At 46.3% G+C, this 23,833-nt stretch overlaps 1 protein-coding gene across 1 annotated transcript in view; it reads right to left on the bottom strand.

Moving 5' to 3' along the window:
* Positions 1-23,833, bottom strand: part of BECN1 (beclin 1) — a 649,635-nt gene that overhangs the window by 88,937 nt on the left and 536,865 nt on the right. The gene's annotated exons all lie outside the window — the stretch shown is intronic.

A 23,833-nucleotide genomic window follows, 5' to 3' on the forward strand; every position in this document is an offset into this window, starting at 1 on the left:
AAACACAGAAGAGAGTACATCAAACTACAGCTGAAAGCATCAAAAACCACACAGCTTGCCCGTTTCCCTGCCTGTGGCGACAACCTATGATAAACCGTCAGTGAGAGTTGCAGGATGGCCAACTCCCCCAGCAGTAAAACAAGGACATATTCTCAGGAGGCGAAAAATGAAACGCGCCAACACAAATTACTGACATGTAAAAATATATTCTTAACATAGGTAATATGCATAGAGGAAAAGGCTGTGTATAACACGTAAGTGCATTTTTAGTCACAGAGTTTTAAGGGCACTGATTACCCAAGAAGTCAGAAAGCGTTCAGGGATTAAGTACATAATCCCATGTTAGACATAGGGTTTATAGAACTGCAGAAAACCCCATTTTTAGTCTGTAGTGGGAACACAAAAGCAAAGCATTATGGTAATAGGAAAGCAGGGCTGTCGAAGTTTTAGGATTCTGCACAAATCGCATTTTTTTATTTTATGGTTGTAAACAGATTCAACCTTTAATAACATAACATGCACAATAAAAATAGATAGAACATAATATTGCGTTGCAATTACAACTTTCCTACATTTGTTCCAAAATAAGATAAAATACAATTTCTACCATTTCATACACTATTCAATTAAAATTCATTAAAATGACATCACATTTCATCAGTCCTAACTTAAAACCCAATAGAAAAAGAATTCTTAAGACTTTTTTTTTAAAACTTCTTAAAAGACAAGTTTCTGAATTCTTCCTATTCTGATTAACTGAGGTCAAGTTCATCAGCCACTTGTCCCATTTGCAAGCACCATAACAACATCAATTGCCATCCGAAACAGAAAGCAAATCTAATTTTAATGCTTTAATAAATCCTGTAACTGCAATTACAGTAGAGGTGGTGCGTTCGGCCAGGCAGGTCAACCATACCCGATTATCCTCATCACCAGACTTCAATTGAAAAAACCTTTTTAAATACAAAGACTGCAAGCCTGTTTACATCCGATCAGCCAATGTTTAAGTGTTTCACACTGTCCAACCCAATTACAGAAACGGCATGAGATTAGATCAGGTGGTATCATGCCCTATCTCACCAGAATCTGCTTCGAAAGAATCAAATTCCATTCAAATCGGAGGAAAATAGACCTGGTTAATTTATCCGGATAGACACTTAGAAACGGGGCTAAAATTCCTATCTTTTTATGTTCACCCTTTAGGTGTGATCGCGAAGGGTATTCGTGCATTGACTTGAAGGCATTAATCCAATGTTGTCGATAGAAGGATAATTTACCTGTTGCTGGGCAATGTATCAGTTCTGAAATAGTACTACAGATGTTAACAAGAATGTTAATACATAGTTCATAAATTGCTTTGATCCAAATCCATCCGTGTTCTTTATAAATAGGATTAAAATCTACAAACGACGAGTCAGAAATTGGACACAAAATCTTGCGCAACAATGATAGAGAGGGCGCTAGCGACTTGCCAAGATGGCGGCTCTTCTTTGAGCTCCCGGGCGAGCTCCCATTAATCCTGCAAAATTTGCCGTTTTTGAAGATGCAAGGAGGAGGGTGACCATCGGTGAGAGCCGCTCACCGTTCTGCAGATCCTTGTGGCACCGGTGATTCGTGGCGGTGTCCAGCTGTTGGCGTGTGGAGAGGGGTCTGGGGCCGGGTCGCTGCCCGCTGCGTCCCTACACTGTGCGGTCTTTTCGGCGGCTCCCGCCCCTTGGCGCAGAGAGAGTCCCGGTGGGGCAAGATCCTGGTGGGTGCGGCCACGGTAGTGTGCTGCTTTGGAGCGGTGACCCTGGGTGCTCGGCGAGGAGGAGCGGTGTTGGTCTCAGGCTGCCCCTGGGTTGCGGCGTCCTCTGAGCGGCCTGCGCCTGCGGGGAGTGTGGACCCATTCCCCGGCGGGACGAAGTCTCTTGTAGTCGAGGTCAGTTGCTGCGCTCATCCGTGGGCCGCTGGGGGCTGCGCGGGTGTGTGGTTCCCGCGGCCGTCGCCCTCAGCCTCAATTGAACGGCGGCTGGGGCCGTATACATACACCTATCGCCGGGGCGGAACTCTGCGCCGGCGGGCGGTCGCCGGGGCTGGGCCGGGGAGCGGGCCGCGCTGGTGGAGCTAGTGGTGCGTGGCCCACTGCCCCTGCTCTGTGGGCCCTGCCCGTGGCCAATGGCTCTGGACTGAGGGGGCAGCATGGCACTGGCGGGATAGAAGACCTGAGAGTGGCAACTGTCTGTGGACCCTGCAGGCCAGTGTTCCCTTCCTTCAACTGGGGCAATTTGGACTGTGGCTGCAGTGGGGGGGTGGGTGGAGGGCAGAGGCGATCGAGGCCCACTGTGATTCCGTCTGTGGGGGGACACTTGCCCCGGCCCCCGGCATCAGTGGAACCCTTTCGGGGGAGTGCATGCCGGCCAGGGTGTAAACGCCGGCCATCTGCAATAACAAGTTCCTGATACACTCCCGCCCAGACTGCTCCTTTGTATCGGTACAGCTGTGTTTCGCCATTGTTGCTATAAACGGTCAGCGCAGCCAAGAATGGGTAAGGCTGACAAGGCTCAACGAAAATTGATGTTTGGGCCTGGAGCCGGGGTGAGAACTCCTAAACAGAGTCTATGTTCAGAGTCCCCTGCAGCGGAGATGCCCCTTGCCACCGATGCTGCCCATCCCTCGGGTCCCGATATTAAAGAGATCCTGTTAGAACTCAAGGCGGGCATTGGTGGTCTAGATTGCAAATTGGACTCTCTCTCTTCGAAGATTGATATGTTACAACACCGCCTTGATAAACACAGTGATAGGCTAGATGCGGTAGAGCAGCGTGTTTCAGATCTGGACGACGGCAGTGCGTCGTTGGTCACCAGGGCCACGGCACTGGAGAGACAGATGAAACTGGTTACTGCCAAAAATGAGAAGTTGGAGGGCAGGGCACGCCGCAACAACATTAGATTGACCGGGATAAGAGAGCGGCAGATCTCTGGCAAGATGGAGGACTTCACTGAGAATTTGTGTAAAGAACTTTTTGGAGCCGCGGCGCTGTCCCCTCTCTTTGTTGTTGAGCGGGCCCACAGGGTGCCATCCGCTCGCCCGGCACCAGGCTCAGCACCTCGCCCAATAATTGCCAGGATTCTCAACTTTAAAGACCAGGATCAAACTACGTGAAAATGGACTCCAATACTCCATGTTGTTCCCGGCCAAATTGAGGGTCCTCCATGCTGGGACAACTAAGTTCTTCACGGCGCCAGAAGAAGCATCCGCGTTCCTTGATAGTATCGGCTGCCGGCCCATAAGCGGTAACTCTCCGAGGCCTCCGTGACGTGAACAAGCTGGGGAGTGCCCTCCATGAGCTCCAAGACTGGCATGTTATCCTCTCATCGAGACGAGCTGGGCGCTCCTTAAATGCACACGGCATAAGTGGTTATTCTTTTTTGCGGGAGCCAGAACTCTTGGTTAAGCACTAGCGCCCCTTGCACTGCTTCAAGTTCAGTGTTGCTTGGTTGCTGTAATAAGGTGGGGGGGGTCTTTCGACGGGCAAGTTGGGGGTTGCCTGTGCTTGGGTGGGGGGGGTCCAGTTTATGTTGGGGGTTTGTTTTTGATGGGGGAACGTGCTGTGTATGATATTATGGCTGCAGTAGCCCACTTTGTAGAGGCCAATCAGCATAGCTTACAGGGAGACTATGGATGCAGGGGTTCTGACCCGAGCTCCTCCCCTCTGTGGCCCCACCTGGGCCCAAAACACGCTTACCCACTGGATCATTCAGGGTAGCAACTTGGAACATCCAGGGTGGTAATAACCCCACCAAGGCTCGTAAGATTGTCCAATATCTTAAAAGACACAATGTGGATGTCTCGTTCATTCAAGAAACCCATCTTACCCCTTTATCCGAGAGCAAATGGTTGGCGTGCTGGGGTTGTCATAGATATTTTTCCTCCTATTCGACTTATGCACGCGGGGTTGCCACCCTCATTAGTCGTAGGGTGTCATGACTAACCTACCTAACGTTGTATACACCACAATTATCTGGGGGGGAGATTTGAACACTACACTCAACCCGAACATTGACAAATCCCATACCATAAGCACTGCATATTCTAAAGCTGGTTTGCAGATACAAGAAATTTGTAGGGCCTATAACCAGGTGGATGCTTGGCGTGCCAGGAACCCGTCGACGCGTGATTACACCTTTCACTCGTGGGTACACGGCACCAGCTCTAGGCTGGATTACCTTTTGGTATCAAGACACACGTCGATACTGTGGGGCGATTGCCAGATTCTCCCTCGGACGCTATCCGATCATTCCCCAGTGGTCCTTGAGGGGAGCCCAGTCGGACATGTCGGTAGCAGAACGCCATGGAGGTTTAAGCGTGGGGCTCTTCAGGATCAGGTGTTTGCTCAGGAACTTCGGTCCGACATAATGGCCTTCCTGGACATAAATCGTGACTCGGTTGAATCGGCCGGGACCCTATGGGAAACCCTCAAGTGCTTTGTGCGGGGGGTGTATAGCTAAAGAGCAGGGGGTACTGAAGTTGATAAGAGCAGAGTTGGCAGCTAGTGAAGCTCGACTGAAGAATCTGGAGCGGTCATACGATACCCAGAATGACAATCGTACCCTTGCCTCCCTTAGAAAGGAGCTTGAAAATTTCAGAACCTGTGCCGAAAGGGAAACTAAGTTTTTGTCTCAATCACATAGAATACAACAGTATGGAGAGGGCCAGAGGCTGAGAGCTCTGCTTGCTAGGTTAATAGCATCAGACAGGAGATCTCCCCCAATAGACTGTATACGGGCACCTGACGGTTCTGTTGCTCTCACCGAAGACGGTATCGCCGAGTCGTTCCGAGCCTTCTATCAAGACCTATACAATACGAGAGGCGACTCCGCACCGGGGCCCCTTCTCCAATATGTAGACCAGATTGGACTCTTCTGGGCTGATCAAGCACTAAGAGAGCCATTAAACGCCCCCATATAGCTGGATGAGATATTGGAGGCCATAAAAGCGCTCCCAAGCTCCAAGGCTCCCGGCCCGGACGGTCTAACGGACGAATTTTATAAAGCCTTTGCTGCGATTGTGGCACGCCTTCTACTACAAGTTTACCTTGAGGCGACTGAAAAAGGAAGTCTGCCTGCAACGCTTCGGGAGGCTAATATTGTTCTCATTCACAAGAATGGTAAATCCCCTGATCAATGCAGGTCATATAGGCCAATTTCTTTAATTAATTTAGATAATAAAATATTGGCCAAAATTCTTGCCGCAAGATTGCTCCCCCTGATGCCTGCACTGGTAGTAGCCGACCAAGCAGGGTTCATTCCTGGTCGCAACACGACCTTTGGGCTGAGACGCATGTTCAGCCTCATTGAGGCTATTGACCCTACCGTCCAGGCGGTGGCGGTGCTTCTTGATGCTGAAAAAGCGTTTGATTCTGTGGAATGGCCATACCTCTTTACGATACTTGATAGAATGGGTCTGGGGAAGCACTTTCTGAAGCTAGTAGCACTTCTATATGGGAACCGGTGTCCAGAGTCCTTTTGGGGAGGGCGAGGTCGGCGAATAGAACGCTTCAGAGGGGGACCAGACAGGGGTGTCCTCTATCGGCTCTCCTGTTTGCTTTGGCGATGGAGCCTCTTGCTGAGAGCCTACGTTTGCGGCACCTGCACAGGGGTCTTCAGTTTGGCCCGCACAAAATAATAATTTCGCTCTACGCAGACGATGTGGCTCTTTTCATTCAGGATCCGGTTGAAAATTTGAATCCAATAATGCGTGAGGTGACTAGATTCGGAGAGCTCTCTGGCCTAAAAATGAATAGCTCTAAATCAATAGTTTTCCCTCTGACCGATGTCACGCAAGAATTTCTCGATGACTACAGGCTTAAATGGGAGCGGTCTGGAGTTGGTATTTACCTGTCCCGAGATTTTCCCACCCTTCTGCAAGATAATTATGGGAAACTGATTGACACACTGCGGGGCCAGATTACGAGATGGAAGAGTCTCCCGCTCACTCTCTGGGGTCGAATGTCCATGGTGAAGATGGTAGCCTTGCTCAAGCTCCTTTACCTGTTCGCGAACATTCCCATCACACTCCCGCAGAAAATCCTTGCCCTACTGCGTAGCATGATCCTTGATTTGGTCTGGGCCGGTAAACCTGCAAGGGTGGCCTACACAACTTTGATTCAACCAGTTGCGAGGGGGGGCTTGGCACCCCCGGATCCAGAGCGGTATCACTGGGCAGCCCAAGCCCAGTTCCTAAGTCATTGGTATGCCACACAGATTGTTCAACCCCATGTTCAGGTCGAACGGGCTCTAATGTCCCCTCACATGCTGCGCGCGACCATAATCAGTACACTTCAGACTCACCCCAATTCCTCAAATATAGTCCACTCTACATACGCAGCATGGGTGAAAATAGTGCGGAAAAGCAAGATAGACGTGCGGTATTCCCCGCTTCTTCCTGCCAAATTTATCTCTGGGGTCCCGCTTACTAACAAACAGGTCTATATTCGATGGATACGTAAGTTGCAAATCAACAAGCTGGGTGACCTGTTCGTTGATGGGTGCTTTATATCTCTACAGCAGGCTAGGGAGCGTGGGGCAAGCAATGCCCTAGACATATTTATATATTTTAGGCTCCGCCAGGTGGCACAGAGGCTTTTCCCTACTTTTCCCATGCAACCACGGACTTGGCAGCTGCTACATGACAATTCAGGCCCAGGGTGAGGGCAAGTTGGTATCCAGGTTATATAAGAATCTCTTATGAGACCCCCTTGTGCACTCTGATTCTGCAAAGCTCAGATAGGAGAGGTCCCTAGGGAGCAGTATCCCAGAGGTGGACTGGTCATTTATCCTTGCTCAAACTCAGAAGGTGGCGCTGAATTCATGATTCAAACAAATACATTTTAACTTTGTCCACCAAACCTACCGTACCCCGGCCAGGCTTCGCAAGCATCGGACCGAAGTCGCGGGGACTTGTGATCGATGTGGGGCCCAGGATGCAGATTTTTTGCACTTGGCTTGGAACTGTTCGGCTGTAAACAGATTTTGGGGGGAGGTTTGGGAGACGCTTACTGCCATTGTGGGAGAACGTATTGATCTGGATCCCGTGATTGCTCTGCTTGGTCTTACCAGGGGGATAGCGCTACATTCCCGAAAATTGGTTGGGCTCCTGCTGGTCCTAGCAAAAAGAAGAGTGGCAATGACCTGGGGAAGAGGCCAGCCCCCGAACTCTCGAATGTGGTTGCGTGACGTTGCGTATTGCCAAGATACTGAGACAATGTACATTAGGACATTGCCGCTGCATGCAAGACCACCTGATATATGGGGTCCCTATGTGAACTACTTAGTTGCTAATCCCACTGATGCATCCTCTACCTCGTCGCCACCTTAGTGGTTGCGTTCTGGGTCGACCTATGGGGCCCTGGTGCTATTGTGATCAATCCGAATTTCCCTGGTTATGTATTATTGTATGCTTTGTATGGACTGCGTTGGGAGCCGTGGGTCGGGGAGGAGGGGAGTTCTCTGGGTACACAGCTCGTTCCTTTGTTTATTTCCCTGTATGTTCATGAAAATTTGAAAATAAAGTTATTAAAAAAAACAATGATAAAAACCTCCAGTGTGCTCTTGCTCTTAGTGAAACAATCCCCAGTTCATATCTAATGGCATCGACAAGGAGAGAATTTGGTTGTTCTAAGGTTCTTCTCCAGATTTTAGCCTCAAGAGCAGGTAAATAGTTAAGATACGTATTGAGTAGGCCTAAATTCCATACAATAACTTTGGCACAATTTTAGATTCATAATATCGAATCGCAGGGTTCAATGAAAATCTGCCAAATTTCATGTCGTCCTTGACCAGGTGACTGGCCAAAATGGAGGCTCGATTCTTAAACCACATATGTCAATTTACCAAACTGGGCTTAGAATTGACCAGAAACCCCAGATAGATTGTTGAATTTAAGTTAGGCAGTACAACATCCCCAATGCGCCATCAAAAAGTACTCTTCTTCCTGCGTTTTGTGAACTGAATCTTTGTTTTCTCAGGATTTACCTTCAAAGCATGGTCACCCACATACTTTACAAATGCGGTCTTTAAATGTTATAGGCCTAGCGGAGTGCAATCAAACAAGAAATAATCATCTGCGTAGGCCATCCATCGAAGCCGCACACCGTGAAGTTTAGTTGACAAAAAAGCTACGGGATTCAGGTAATCATCAATATTCGCCAGGTATAGGTTAAACAGGCAGGGGCTAGAATGCAACCCTGCCTGACCCCCATGGCGCTTGGGATGTTTCTTGACAGATCACCAGAATGGTTCAAAAGGGACCTGAATATCTGTATTGGAATATAATCAATAATACATTTTAACATACTCGTTAGGATGCCCGAGGAGTGCAATTTAGACCATAACCGTTTTCAATCAACTGCATCAAAAGCTGCAATGAGATCTAATGAAGCAACATATATACGGTCATATTTCCGACTCCAGGCTAAATGTTGCCGACAGCTCACCGTGATACCATTCAACATGGTTCCCATCTGCCTCCTAAAACTTGTCTGAAATGTACATAGTCTCTTAGTTTCAACCATCAGATGCGACAGCAGTAGTGACGCAAACACCTTGCTGTCCGCATCCAGAATAGCAATAGGATGATAACTAAGAGGTCATGATCTGTCCCCTCATTTGTAAATTGGGACCACATTGGCAGTAGACCCCGTAGCCGCCTACACTCCCATGGTCAAAATATTGCTAAAGAGTGTTGACAGTACTCATGCCCAAGAGAACCAGTCACCTTTGAATAAAACATTAGAAAGCCCATTTGGGCCCAGTGCACAAGAGGCACTCATTTTAGTTAATGCCTTGCAAACTATTTCATGGCCAAAGTTTTTAGGTTTAAGTTCGTAAGTATTACCTACCAAAACAAGGGGTCTGCACTGAACCTTAGTACATCCTGCAAATACATTGCTAAAGTGTGGCACCCAAGCAGACTCTGGTAATCCGTTAATTTGAGCATGTGGTTGAGTCAAATCAGTGGCGTTGATTATTCGCCAGAAATACTTCATACTTTTGTCCTTCAAAGAGTGTAGCATCGCCTCCAAGTCTTCCTGTAACCTTTTAGAATGCAAAAGATATACCTAGTTTCTATACGACTGGCATAACTTTCTACTCCCACCACCCCCGTGTATATCCGCCGTTGAGTAGGCAGCATCCTTCTTCAACTGGCAAATCTTAGGTCTCAATCTTTTTTCTGTGTCCCCAGTTCTTCATTATATACACGCTGATGATGCATTGGACCTTTCCCTGTCACCCCACTAGTGTCCAGGAGGGAATTTACCAAATTACCAAACTTGAGCGCAGTGACTGTGGAGAACTTCCAATCATCGGATGTTGAGTTCATATATGCAGTGAGTGAGGCATTTAATCTCGAAACCTCGTAGGCGTTCCAAGAGGTCCGATTACCAGCCATACTGGATATCAGATTTCTTAAACCCCTAGCTCGCTGCCCCCCTTCTCCCAAGTAAATATTAAAGGAAGCCTTGAGCATAGCATGGTTGCTATGAGTAGTAAGCTTTTCTTCAAATTTAGTGCATTTCGAGGACAGCCACTCATCTACAAAAATGTAATCAATCGTTGAACTCGAAACTCTAGAACTCCAATCTAGCATACACTCCAAGATACACTTTAGCGTGTCATCTAAAGAAATCAAGCCCTCATGCCAATACACATTTATGACTAAAAGGTCAGTTAGCTCCTCATTGGCTGTCCTAATATGTGTTGCCAAAACTCCAGTACATACATCACATGAGCCTACAAATTCAATTGTACTTGGTGTCATTAAACCACTGGAGGGGCGGCATATTGGGCCTTGTTTAGCAGATTGGAACAGGGCTTAGGCTTAGTTAGCCAGGTTTCCTGTGATATAATAATCCAAAAACTCTGAAGTTTGAGACCAAAGTCCAGAGAGGAGAACAGACGCCCATGGCCATTCGTATTCCACGATAACACATTAAACTGGAAAGCCAACTGACAGTCTTTCTCTTGAATAAACTAATTTATAGTGCATCGCATTTAACAAAGAGGACCAGTTATTAGTGCTCTCGGATGATTCAATCTTTTTTTTTCAAAATCTGAATTTCAGCCAGTGGCATCTGTTCTCCCTCTCTCCCTCCCTCCGTAAATCCCTCCTTCCCATTCTCATTGTTAACACAGAGCACACCAACGGCGATGTGTGGGCAGGAGCCCCCCAACAACGGATTCACCCTTGTGCTGCAGGGGCAGCGAGGTCCCTCACCCTTTCGGCAACTCTGGTGAGCAGACTTTAATTCCACCTTTATTACAAGCCCCGCTTGCACAAATCCGCACTACAAAGCGCATTTGCTGTGCTCATTTTCACTTGTGCGCCCTTCTCACCGTCATCTGACTGAAAGAGTAAAGCGAGGTACAGCATCCTCGAAAAAGCGTGTATTCCGTTTTTTATCCCTGTTCCCACCGCCTATTACAGAAGTACCTTCGATTCAAACATGGCCGCCTCATCCCTGCCTTTGTGAAATACACCCATCTCGGCAGCACCCGATTGACCAACATCACCTACTAAGGGCCATTACCAATGGCAGTCAGGCGTAAGCCGGCCCCAATTCGGAGGCCACATTCAAAGGCCCTGTCTGTGCCTGTCCGGAACCTCTGGAAACGATACTCTGATCAACCTGCCACTGACGACCTTTCGTCTGGGATCTGCCACGCCATTCGAGCCACCACACAGGACCATCAGCGACATTCCACGCCAAAACATTATCCGCTGCCGCCTACTTTGCCAAAGTCGAGCTGAACGCTGCCCTAACTTATCAGACAGGCACCACCACAACCCAGCATCCCATCTGCCGTCTCCGTTAAGCTCGATTATACGTACTACCACATTTTGCTATCCTCGTGAAGTGCCTCAGGCAAATCAAGTTCACAAGACTTGCAGTTCTTGCAAACTCCGCTAATCCCAAGTGGGGTTGTTAACCACTCCCAAGGCCAGTATATACTGTGCCTTTTTTCGTAAGCATTTGATTATCCCTACAAATGTTCTGCTGACTTTCCGAGAACACCACAATTAACATCGCCCCCCCTAATCCTACATTACGTGCATGCAGTCAACCCATGCTTGCTTTCAATGTATCAGGCAACTGGCACTGACCTGTGATTTAATACCAATCTGTAACGTGAGTATACAATGCTACGACCGCTTGCATTAATAGTAATAGTAAATTGTATTAAGCGCGGACCTGTTTTCACTATCAATGTACTTTGCAACTGTATTTATTTAGGTTTTAACCTTGAAAACATAACACAAGCATACTACACTATGACCGCATGCCTCAATACGCTCAGCATATCTAGCATACTAGCTAGTCAGTCACGGTCGACTAGGTCGAGCCGCATACCCGCAGAGGCCGTAATTATGCTATCCTCCACCTAATCTACTAGCAGAGCTATTGCAAATCGAATAGCCTTACATCCTCTTTGGCCCTTTTGCTACTCCACCGCGTGCCCTAATTCGATCGAACCCCCTTACTTACCAGTTAGGATACCCTGCTCACAGCACTGTCCCCCGTACAAATCTTGGACTGACACATCATGTTATCATGTCGTACTAGGATACATTACTAGACCGCACGCAACAAATCCATTCACCTACTTACCTCACGACATAAGTCTTGCAGCTTATCCACACATGTCCTGTGTGCCCCAACTACAAAGCAGCATGAGCTGCACCATGTCACAACCAGACATTGCACATACACCCTCCAGGGTTTACTCACCCAGCACCATCTCACTGACCATGTCCCCCAAGCTTCCCAGACCCCACCTTGATCTCACCTACTAGTTTCTTACCTCCTCTCACTGCACAGCACTACACACCCTCTGCAAGCCTACACAGATGCCCACCCTCAGCAGGCCAACCCAGATGTCCACCTCACCACGACTACCAGAAGGATTCAATCCCTATCTAACATAAACCAACCTATTATTAACATACCAGTTGATGGCAACAACACAAAGCATAAATGGTTTGACAAGTACACAAGCTCCATGGCCCCTACTACCACACCGTCGCTCTCCTGGAAGAACTTGCACCTGAACTTGAGATTCCCCTCTCACCGTGGTGCCACGGCCAACAGCCTCCCTGTTGGACCGAAAGCAAAGATTCCTAAATCAGGTAGCCCCACAGATATAAATGCGCCGTCAACCACCTGCATACCACCCTGCAGACCCCTTGCCAAAGCAAATTCCAGCAACCATCAATCACGCCTAAGCCACAAAACACTAACACTAAGCACCCCTCCACTACAAACTTCAATTTGAAAGAGACCACCATCCAAGGTGCCCTCATTAATGCCAAATCACCCCTAGCCCAGCATTGGAGATCGCAGACCTAATCACAGCCAACGATCTAGACTTCCTAGCGATCACCGAAACATGACTCCACGCAGCAGCAGACCCGGCCCCCTCACTGGTGATCTCTGAAAACTATGCTATATACAGGACAGACAGACAGACCTACTAGTAAAGTCAGTGGAGTAGCTATCATCGCCAAGAACAATATCAACATCTGGGAAACTCCCAACACTGCCTTCCATGCAGGTGAACTACTCTTCGTCAAAATGACCATATCACCTACAAACACCCTGAACATACATCTCATCTACAGGCCTCCTGTCCCCATATTGTCTTTCGAGGATGATATTGTTAAACTCCTATCAAACAACACCAAGACCAGAACACATACTCTACTTCTCTTTGATTTCAATCTGGGCTATAATGACTGAAAAGACAATCCTGCCCTGACCCTAGCCAACACCATCACATCACTAGGCTACACTCAACGTATACTCTACCCCACCCACACTAAAGGCTGAACCCTTGACTGGCTTGTGGACCTCAACTGTAACACCCACATTACTTCTAACTCCCACTGCCCCTGGTCAGACCATCACATAATCACCTTCAACTTAGACAAAAACGCTAGAGGCGACCCCACCCTACCTCTGGCTCCCGCTGCACTCTCTAGAAACGTACGCAATATCAGAGCCAACAACATCCTCCCTTTGCTCCACCTCATCACAGTACTCCACGACCTGCACACCAAAAGTCAGTAAAGGAAAATAGATACCACACGATTAATGGCAATGTATCATATTGGCCGAAGACCAGCCGTCTCATGTACTGAATGTCAGAAATACAGACTCATAAGTTTGACCAATGTGCGGCCATTTTTGATGTAACTAGAATTGCCATTTTGTTCTCTAACGTTTGCTCATTGCTTTTTGTTCAAAACTGCTAAGCCGAAAGCTCTTTCTGCTTCACCGATTACTTTGTTGTTCAAAGCGAAAGAGCAAGGCCGCGAGGCCGGGCGTTATTCGTTGAAACAGAACGTAGGCAGCCCCAGAGAGGAATGCCCAATCCCCTCCCGCATGTAGCCTTGGAAGAGCACCACAGCATTTAATCATTTCACTGATGCCAGCTAGTCTCGTTAATATGGTAGAAATGCTAGAAAGAAACAGCTAAAGGCTTGAATTATGCTTTTCTTACGGCCCCCCTTTCCTAAGCCCAGCAGAGCGTGCTGACTCCCAGGACACGAATAGCAAATAGGAGATAGCAAGGCCTGGAATGCAACTCTTCCCCCGTAAGCAGCTTGCTCGCAAGAACAGAAGTGCTGTGTTCTGTTCAACAAAGAAATATGTCTCCAGACTCGCAATGTTGCATATTGTTGATAAATAGATGTTCGAAGGTGTCATATTCGTCGGAATTGTCAATCATCAGACCCAGTTCAAAGAAACTGTACAATGGGCGTAATGAACATTTCATGACTGATTGCAGGATGTCCATTTTGTATATATGTAACTTATGTACGTTATTTGCTCTCTTGCGTCCCTCGAGGTCTGGAGACACACGTCGTGGGGCGTGAGACCGAGTTGGCCAACTGAGGCTATTTGCTTTGCAATAAACCCTAGCTATTGGGAATACAACCTCGTGTCTGGCGTATCAGTTAGTGTGTGGTGATTTGCTTTGTTTCCACTAGGCGAGGGTCCCCTTCACAAAGACCCCACAGACTTAGTGGACCTCTACAATCAAACTCTGCAAACAGCTATCGACAAAGTAGCGCCTCTAACTCTACACAATGCCAAACCTCTTGCCCACCTCAACACTTGTTACACATCTAACCTGAAAGCCCTCCGCATTGCTAAAAGAGTAGCTGAATCCAATTGGAAAAAGGTCCCAACGCTACGGAACAAAGAAACCTTTTCCACAGCATCAAAAAACTACAAACAGGCAAACCTTAACACTAAAAGTACCACGTACAACCAGAGAATTTCAAACGCTAAATTAGAATCTAAAGAGCTCTTCTCCATCTTGAGAGAAGTTGAGACACCAGTCAAACCTCGACAAAGCTGCACCAAAGATGAGAGCTGGTGCTCTAGTATTCAAAAAGCTCTCACTGACAAAATGTCCCTCTTGCAATCTAAAATCGAAACAAAAACAAAAACAAAAAAAAAAGTCTCACACGGGCTCAACTGACACCTAGCCCAAACTACCGACAAATCAGACATGCTTTTCGAATTGTCACCTGTCTCGCACAGTGAAACAGAAAAAATCATCTCTAGCCTCAAACCGTCAAGGTGTCAGGGCAACATCTGTCTGGCCTCACTGATTAAAGACTGCGCTTCTGAACTAACCCCCTACAGCACCAACTTAATCAATGCATCCTTGCGAGCAGTTCTGTCCCATCCAATCTTAAAGATGCGTGGGTCCTTCCTATCTTAAAAAAACCTACTCTTGACCCGAACACACAGACTAACTACAGACCGATAACCACAGTACCCTTCCTCTTAAAAATACTGGCTAGAGCAGACTACCTCCAGATCCAAAACGACTTGGAAACCAATAATCTCCTCAGCATTCGACAATCTGGCTTCTGTCCAAGCCATGGGACGGAAACAGCCTTGCTTGACCTTAAAATACAAATGGACGAGGTAAAAGATAACGGAAACTTTAACACTCCTCCTCCTATTAGACCTCTCTGCAGCATTCGACTAGGTTGATCACAACATACTTTGCAACCATTTAGCTCTTGCAGCTAATTTCTCACATAAAGCAATCTGCTGGATTAAATCCTTCCTCTCGGACAGAACTATGAGGGTCTTCTCTCCAATCGCAGCGGCAGTAACGTCTCTGGTTACTTGCAGTGTACCTCAATGATCATGCGTCTCCCCAACTCTATACAACATATTCACAAAAACTCTTTTTGATTGACTCGTTTGAACTGGGTATCACCTACACCAACTATGTAGATGACACCCAGATCCTCATACCGATTACAGGGTCCTACAACACTGACTCTGAATCACTAAGCAAAATCGATCAAACAATCCAAGCCTGGATGGCTCTACATGGTCTCTGCCTCAATGACGATAAGACAGAACTCCTCCTTCTAGGTTCCCAACACTCTCTCAACAAACTTCCCAGCTTCTTCAAATCGTTCAACATAGATGGCAACACTGCAGCTTACACATCCAAGCTTATCACTGCTTGCAGACCATTTCTATCATCCGATAGCTGCGTCACCTTTGCAAGAGCCCACATCTTGTCTCAATTAGACTATTGCAATGCCTTGTATGCAGGCACAAAGATCCAAAATGTCAACAAACTCCAAGTAATCCAAAATAACGCACTTTGAGCAGCCCTGAACATACCTAAAAAAATCCCATATCTCAGCGACCAGAAGGAACCCTCATTGGCTTCCCATCTCCCAGCAAATCCAATTTAAAACACTGGCCTTGACACACAAATGGATACACCAGCTAGCTCCTAAATATCTCACAGATAAATTTACACTCAATCATTCAATGAGACCCACTCGCTCTGCATACTTGCAGTGCCTCGCCACACCTAGATTAAAATGCCAGAATGCTGTGGCAGTAGCTCCCCTGTGGTGGCTGCTAAACAGTGGAATAACCCACCAAACACACAGAGGGCTGAGAGCTCCTACTGGGCCTTTCGCAAGCACCTCAAGACCTGACTCTTCCCCGAGGAACCAGCAAAATAACCGCTATACTCTCCCTACGTACGTCCAATGCACCTAGCACCATTGTATCACTGCTATTTGTATTTTACTTGTTGTCTGTTAAATAAAGCATCCAGATGCCTTCAGGCTTGGAGCGCGATACAAATAAATAAATAAATAAATAAATAAATCTGTTTTCGCTCCCCCTTATAGTGTGAGACATCAAAGCCAAATCCTCTTTATGTTCTTCTCTTTCTCTTAAAATTGAGTCAAACACAAATCTCGAGTTAAAGACTGAAATAGAGCGTTCCATCTTCTGACTGTCAATAAAATCGACCAACTGCAAATCATTAGATGAGATTCCCGACAAGCTTGGAATTTGGAATCTCGGCAAGCAGATGTAAAATAGGTGTGCGTCTTAAGATAACCATTTGATTATCATGTAAAACCCTTTAAAATACAATTATATAAGCGTCCTCGAGATTAATCGCAGACTAACTTTGTTTGTTGTTATTTTTTATATTTTTTTCCCTGAACATTAGTGGCATGTTGTGTGCCCTGATTCCTACTGTCAAGAGAGCGGAAGGACCTAATGGATATCTCTCAAAATGCACCTGATCTCTACAATCACCAGATTCTTCAACGCTATTAGAAGTTTTTATGCCCCCCTGAAATCCCAATTAGGCAGTACATCAGCTTGCTACGTGGAGCTCGAGGACTTACACGCACATTTACTCATACAACCACCCTCTTCAGTCTGTGTTAACACTGTTATTCGAGGCCCGGACGCGGATACTGTCACCAAGCTAGAACTCTTGCTAGCCTCCATAGTGATTGCATAGGGGAAACTTTAGCTGGTGGAGGATAATTTACACTTTTATCCCTTTTGGACAGTACCGTTCTCACGGTGGACTGATTTAAGAAGGAACTCGCATAATGTTTTGAAAGCTGACTATTAGCCTTATGGGCGCGACAGTTCTTTGATTTCTGCACCTGCGGTTCACTCTTTTTCCCTTGCTTTATTTTTCTGAACGTGTAGATATTCTAGACTCATAAGATTCAAAGCATGAAACTTCAAGATCTGATTTAGTCAGAATTGTAACAGAGGTGGACCTAGATGTAACAAAGATCACATCATCAGCATTCGGAAAAGGAGCCCGTGAGGACGCAACCTCCTTTAAAGAAACGGAACCACCCACTAGAGCTAGCACACAATCCAACTGAGCAATCCCACCAAAAAGACTGTTGGCATTCAATACGTTTAAAGCTGGTGCCACAGTATCCACTGTGTACTCTGCTGTCGTAGAAGATATGCACACAGGGGCAGTATACTGCCGCTTATCAGCCCCCTGCAAATAAGCTTCAGAATTTAATAATGAATCCTTTGCCTCCACATGCATCTTAACAATGTCAAGTTTAGATGATAGTAATTCAAGCACAGCTAAATTTGCCAAGGCTTCGATTTCAGGCCCTCATACAGAGACCAGAATACAGAGAACCCGGTTAATTTCCATTAGGGTCTAATTTCTTGGTAATTTCCAGAGGAAGGGAGATCCTGAACCTGACAGAGAAGGACATCTCAGCGCGTCCAACGGGGTGGAGAATCAAAAAAAGAAGACTTCACACCCTGGACGAACTTCTCACAGCAGTCTAATGGGGCATTATGTTCAATAATGTCAGCCAGGTTATTGGTGACACATAATGAGATCTGATCATCTTTTTCCTCATGCATGTCACCACAGGGCAATTCCAAATTAGTTTTAAAGGAACGCCCCATACCTCCCTTACCCTTCGCCATATAATACAGTTCGCTGGTTAAGCACCTTTTGGGGGGGAAAATTATGTGACCATAGTATTTGATTGTTTAGGTTTTGGGGCAGTTATGCCCAGACATGGGTCCCGTGCCTGCTGGGCCTGGAGACCCCAGCTACTCATCACTAATGAGGCCCACCAAGGCCGAAGCATGTCTGGGGATGCTTGTGGTCTCGTGCAGAAGGGATGTGATCTAGCAGTTCGGGCTGGCTTGCCCCTTTTGGGGTGGGAGCAAGCCTGATTTGCATATGGTCTTTCCCATTCTGTAATGGTTTGGCAGGCGAAGAACGATGGTCTGGGGGGTTGCCCAGAGCAATGCCAGAGATTAAGATTCATTCTAAACCTTCCAGCCATCCACTCTTTGTTTTTGCTTTGTCACCCGAGTGGGACGGGTATGCCCAGACGTGGGTACTGTGCCTGCTGGGTCTAGAGACCCAAGCTGCTCCTCAATGATGAGGCCCAACAAGGCCGAAACATGTCTGGGGATGCAAGTGGTCTCATGCAGAAGGCATGTGACCTAGCACTTCGGGCTTGACTGCCCCTTTTGGGGTGGAACCAAGCCTGATTTAGATATTGTCTCTCCCCTTCTGTAATGGCTTGGCAGGTGAAGAACGATGGTCTGGAGGGTTGCCCAAAGCAATGCAAGAGGTTAAGATTAATTCTAAACCTTCTAGCCATCACCTCTTTCTTTTTGCTTTAACTTGGTGAACCGTTTGCATTTTCCCGCTCCGTAGATCATACATATACTTCTGTGCCCAGTTGACTCAGACACCGGGAAAAGTGATACCTACTGCCAATGTAAATTGATCTGTAAGCCGACCAATGTACAGTCAAGTCTAGTTAGAAATATTGTGGGTCCTTAAAAGTTCCCAACTCCGTGGCTCTATGGCAGCGTGTTGTAACTGTCACCAGAATTGTCTGTTACATTCAGCATATCAGGACGCGTTTCGGCGTATGCATCCATTAAATTACAAGGAGCCACACTCTCGAATGTCTCAGTCAAATCAACCCTAAACAGTTACCCAGAAGACGCTGTACTCTATGTGCTATATACAGATGGCAAGGCTGACGTTAGCCTGAGGATAAATCCTCTCACCAATTCTTTCTGACTTCTGCACTGGTGACTCCCATCTGCCGCTGTAGCCACACTCGCCAAACTGCACAACTGTGACTAAACACGGAGCTCACCATGCACGCTGTGTGCAGTGTCAGTGCTTTGAGGGGAAAAACATGCCTCCTGGTGAAAGCCACTGAAGATGGACTTCCTCGGCCACTCTGATCCAATATGATTCCAACAGTCTCCCACTGCACAACTGTGACTACAAATCTCATTTAGGAGAACAGTTTACACTTAATGCAAACCAGCGGGCCAAAGATGAAAAGAATGTCTTGCGGTCATTGTACAGTGGGGACGTCAAAGACTTCAAAGGCAGCACAATTCATAATTTAAAGGACGTGCAGAGTACATAAATGAAGACTGCCATGCAGGAAGGGCATTTTAGGGTTTCTGGCAAACATTGGATAATAGAGATGGATGCTAGGGTACATTCATCTAACATGGTAGCTTGGAGACCGGTCTCAACAAGTCTGAATTGCAAACAATGCTCCAACAGTTCATAAAATAGCAAATCACAGTTTCCATAGTCACAGCAGGCGATGTCTGTGTTTTGAACAGGTGTAGGTCCACAGATACTATTCACTGCCACTCTTTCAAGGTAGTCAGTGCCACAGAAACAAGAGGAGATGTACACAGTTCAGAAGGAAATTTTTCTCTGGCGCAAGGCGTTCTGGAGGAGACTCTCTCAGCAGGCCCAGCTAAGCAAGGGAAAGGAACCAAAAAGTGGTTCACTCCGGTCACATGACGTAGAGTTACGATGAACCCAGCAGTACTTTGCTCTCAGTTGTAGGTTGAGAACAAATGCCAGATTAGAGCCACCATCTTCCTCAGGTGAATTCTTCTTAGATTCTTCCAATTGAATCTCCTGGACTGACAAACGTATGGCTAAACTACCTTCTTCTTAGCAGTCTTGGGACCTTAATGCACATTGAAGCAACCAATCAGGTGCTACGCACCATTCAAACTTTGCAGTCACCTAATCAAGGCTAGTAGTGATACTGAAAACCTCCTCTGGTGGTTTCCCATGTAAACACACAGGATGTGGATTCAGTAATGAAGGTCAGACACATTCATACAGCCAGCTGGAACCGGTCATGGCTACTCAGTTCCTAACAGGGAGTCTCAGGAATGGAATGACCCCATCTGGTCATACATTGGTTTTGATGCTTACCGGCTAAACTCAGCCTCGTTGCACACTCTCTCTCTTCGCTTCAAAAACCAAGTTGCTACTTAGTCAAGTCAAAGATGTTTATTTTGGATAATAAAAATTCATAAAACACAAATACAGCATTACATAAATCGATAAAACATCAAGATTCATAAAAAAAAGTCCACCCTATAATCACATACAAATACTTTATCATACAAAAATAAATACCACAACATATCCTTCATGGTACTGCTTAAATAACTATTCCCACTGCCCAGTTATCTTAAGGTCCCTTGCAATAACAGTGTTTCAATTAGGGTCCACCAACCAGTAACAAGACCTCAGTCTCCCTGTAGCTGAATCAGGCCTTTTCTGCAGTACATCGCTCTTTTAAAAAAAGAGAGCAATGCCCAAGCAGTGAGAACAGATTCGGCACTCAGAAGAAAAGTGAGAGCCACTTTATAATGACGGATCTCTGCCTTCTTAAGAACAGGGATCAGAGTTACTCTCCGAATCCCGGTGTACCCTGTACAAAACAACAGCACATGGGCCACATCTTCTTTGTAATGGCCACACACAGGGCACTCAGCAGAGTCCGGGAACCCCTTCCAGATTACGGTATGTCCTCTTAAAAGAAGGCAGTCAAACCTCACCCTGGTAAGTAGCCATCTATCCTTCCGGTAAGAACCCTATATTAAGTATGGTTGGATAACACATGGCCTACTTATCGATGAGTGTAAATGTGCTGATTTATTATTGTACTGTAAAAGTATTCTTTTCTTCACATAGGGGTCGCGTAACACAGGTTTATAGCTATTCCCCTCTACTTTTGTTATTAGTTCCCCTGGCGGAAACAGTATGCTTAAGTTAGCCTCTCCCAGAGCTTTAGCGATGTAGTCAATCCACGGTATTCTTTGCCACCCCGCCCTGCACAACACGGACCGGATGATAAAGTGGCTAAGGGACGCATGTACATTACCCCACAACCGCACCCAAAATAAGGTTGGAGTAAGCACCCACTGATTCTCCCAGAACTCTAGTCCCAATTCTCAATGGATAGAGATAGAGGCCACGGAGTTCGGGAGGCCAAATAGTCTTCTTAAAAGTTTCTTCTCCTTAACTTTAACTTCATCGGCCCTCTGAAAACCCCATATCGGGGCACCATACACTGTGACTGCCTTGGCTTGCTCAACATAGATTTTGGAAATCACCTCCAAAGGCTGACTCTCACACCTTGACATAAAACGGAACATACCACCAATTTGTTGACTCATTTTTGCCGATTGTTTGGCCAGGTGGGCCTTCTCAGCTAGAGCTTCTGAGAAGCTTATTCCCAGATAGTCAAAAACCTTGACCCTAGGAATAGCTTCTCCAGCACTGAGCATCGGTTTCATTGCCACTGGCCGTTTCTATGCCCACACAAGCCATCACAGCCGATTTTTTGGTATTGATTTTTAACCCTAGTTCACACAAAGGTTGTATATGTATTTATCAGAGTCTGCAATGCTCTCAGGGATCCTGCTATCGACACAGTATCATCCGCGTATGCTAATACCTGAAAAGCTGCTATTTTAAATGGACCCACAGGAAATCCTTCATTACCCAAAAGGGTACAATGGCTGAAGAATAGTGCTGCCTTTTAAAAACATACTGGCCAGCTAGTCACACAAGCTGAGCAGGACATGCTTTAGGAAAGAGCCTGCAGGGTACCATTGGAAACCTGACCTGGGAATGGTAAGGACTCATAGGGAACACAATACACTGAGTTAAAGTGCTAGTGAGGCCAAGTTGTGGGGTTAAGAGGTTGGTGAAATAGAAGGCTAAGCACAAATATCAGGGGACTCACATTGTGTCGCAGAGTAGGACTTCCAACCTAAAACCACCCCTGTCTTTGCTCTCACACTAGTACTACACTGCGATAGCTCAGCGGGTTGAGCGCTTGCTGTTGCGATCTGCAGGTCACAGATTTGAATACTGTTTAATCAGTACCAACTTCGGTTGGGTGGTAATAAATTATATTTACATGTTTTATGTGCAGCACTTTGGTAAAAGCACTATATAAATAACAAATCATTATGATTACACCTCTGTGCCTGTCCAATGCCTTTAAAACTAGGTTTTATGGTTTGCTACACAGACTTCCCAAGATCAGTTTTCCTGAGCGAATATACATGCAAAACCATCCCCTTACCATTCTGTTCAGAGTAGTGACTCCGCTTTATGTGTTTTTTTGGCATATGCTAATTAGGATTTTACAAATGCATCAGTGAATTGGGATGGTGTTTGTGACCGGACCTTGAAGTTGAAATTCTACACTGGACCTCACATTTTCTGCTGATTAACACATATATTTTAGTCGAGCCATTGAGTTGATTTCAGTATGATAAAGGTGAAAAATTCAGAATTTGCAACTGTCAAACTGGAAAAAACCAAACATGTTTCATGCAACGATATATATTGCAAAGTAAATTAACATGCGTGTACGCTGGGGTATGCCAGAAGCAGGAGTCAGACAAAGGAGTGGCATTTTAAATACAGATCTTTATTCAAAATATAAGAAAACAACCTCCCTGTCCCTACAGCCAAAAGGTTTTCGCTACCTAACTGAATAGCTCAGGTGCTCGTCATCAGGGTGGTTGTCAAACTAAAAATATCTGTCCTCTGTCTTAACTATCCTACTTGAGCCCTACCACTAATCAAAAAATCTATTAACCTAAACAGAACCAGAAGGACTCCCTTCTCCTGGTTCGACTGGATGTTTTCTGATAGTCTTTGGCAACAGTTTGGTTCCAACAAATCTAGCCAATGCCAGGAGAATGACTCCCTTCTTCTGGCCTAACTGGTTCAGCCTCTGTCTGTTTTCAGGAAGTTTCTTGGAACAGTTCTCGTTCTCATAAGTCCTTGTAATTCTTTCTGGTCTTCTTCTAGGGCTTGATTAAATGTCCCACAAACTGTCTCTCTGAAGAACACATTATGCGAACCCAGGAGTTAAGTCCCTTTCTATCAGCAGCTAAATCCTGTCATGGCCAAGAGGTGTTTACAACTTTACAAAGACACACATGTCAGCCCACCTAATGCATATGCTTGGGAGGGAACTAATTCCTAAGCTAAATAAGGCTGTAACAATGAAGAACTATTAAAGTACCAAGATGAATGAAAATTGTGCTTAAACTGTGACGAGGAAGCCGTACACGGATGCAGGAGAGAAGCACCAGCAACGTTCTAGTTATTGCTCAACTACTGAAGCCATTCGTCAAATTAAAAGAGAAGGATGAAACACAGTAGCAGCAGCAGGCGTAGTAGTGGTGGTAGAGGAAGAAGCGGTGAAGGTGAAGCGAAAGGAGAGAGACAGATGAAAGCTGCATTTATTTCTAGCAACAGATGGAAGCTAGGAAACTGTCCGGAACAGAGAGACCATGGAAGTCGTTGTTGGCAGAAACTAGCAAAGTGAAGCAAGTGAAGGGAGCTAAAGAGAGAGACAAAGTGATACCCAAAACCAACTCCTGAACTCACTGTTGAGATTAAGCACTTCAACTTGGCAACGAAAAAGAGAGGGGGTGGAGGGAGGCAAAGGCCGTTCCCGAGAAGAACCAGCGGGAACGTAGACGCTCTAGCCCCAATGCGGAAACAGAGCCTCACAGGCGCCACAACTCTGAAGCCAAAAGCCAGGCAATCAAGCACTGGAGCCGGCGAAATACCAGCCCAGCCCTGTGACAAGGGCTGTGGAAGGCAGAGGAGGC

Source organism: Ambystoma mexicanum, chromosome 13 (assembly GCF_040938575.1).
Source record: "Ambystoma mexicanum isolate Mex_15411 chromosome 13, UKY_AmexF1_1, whole genome shotgun sequence".
Classification (NCBI taxonomy): Eukaryota; Metazoa; Chordata; class Amphibia; order Caudata; family Ambystomatidae; genus Ambystoma; species Ambystoma mexicanum.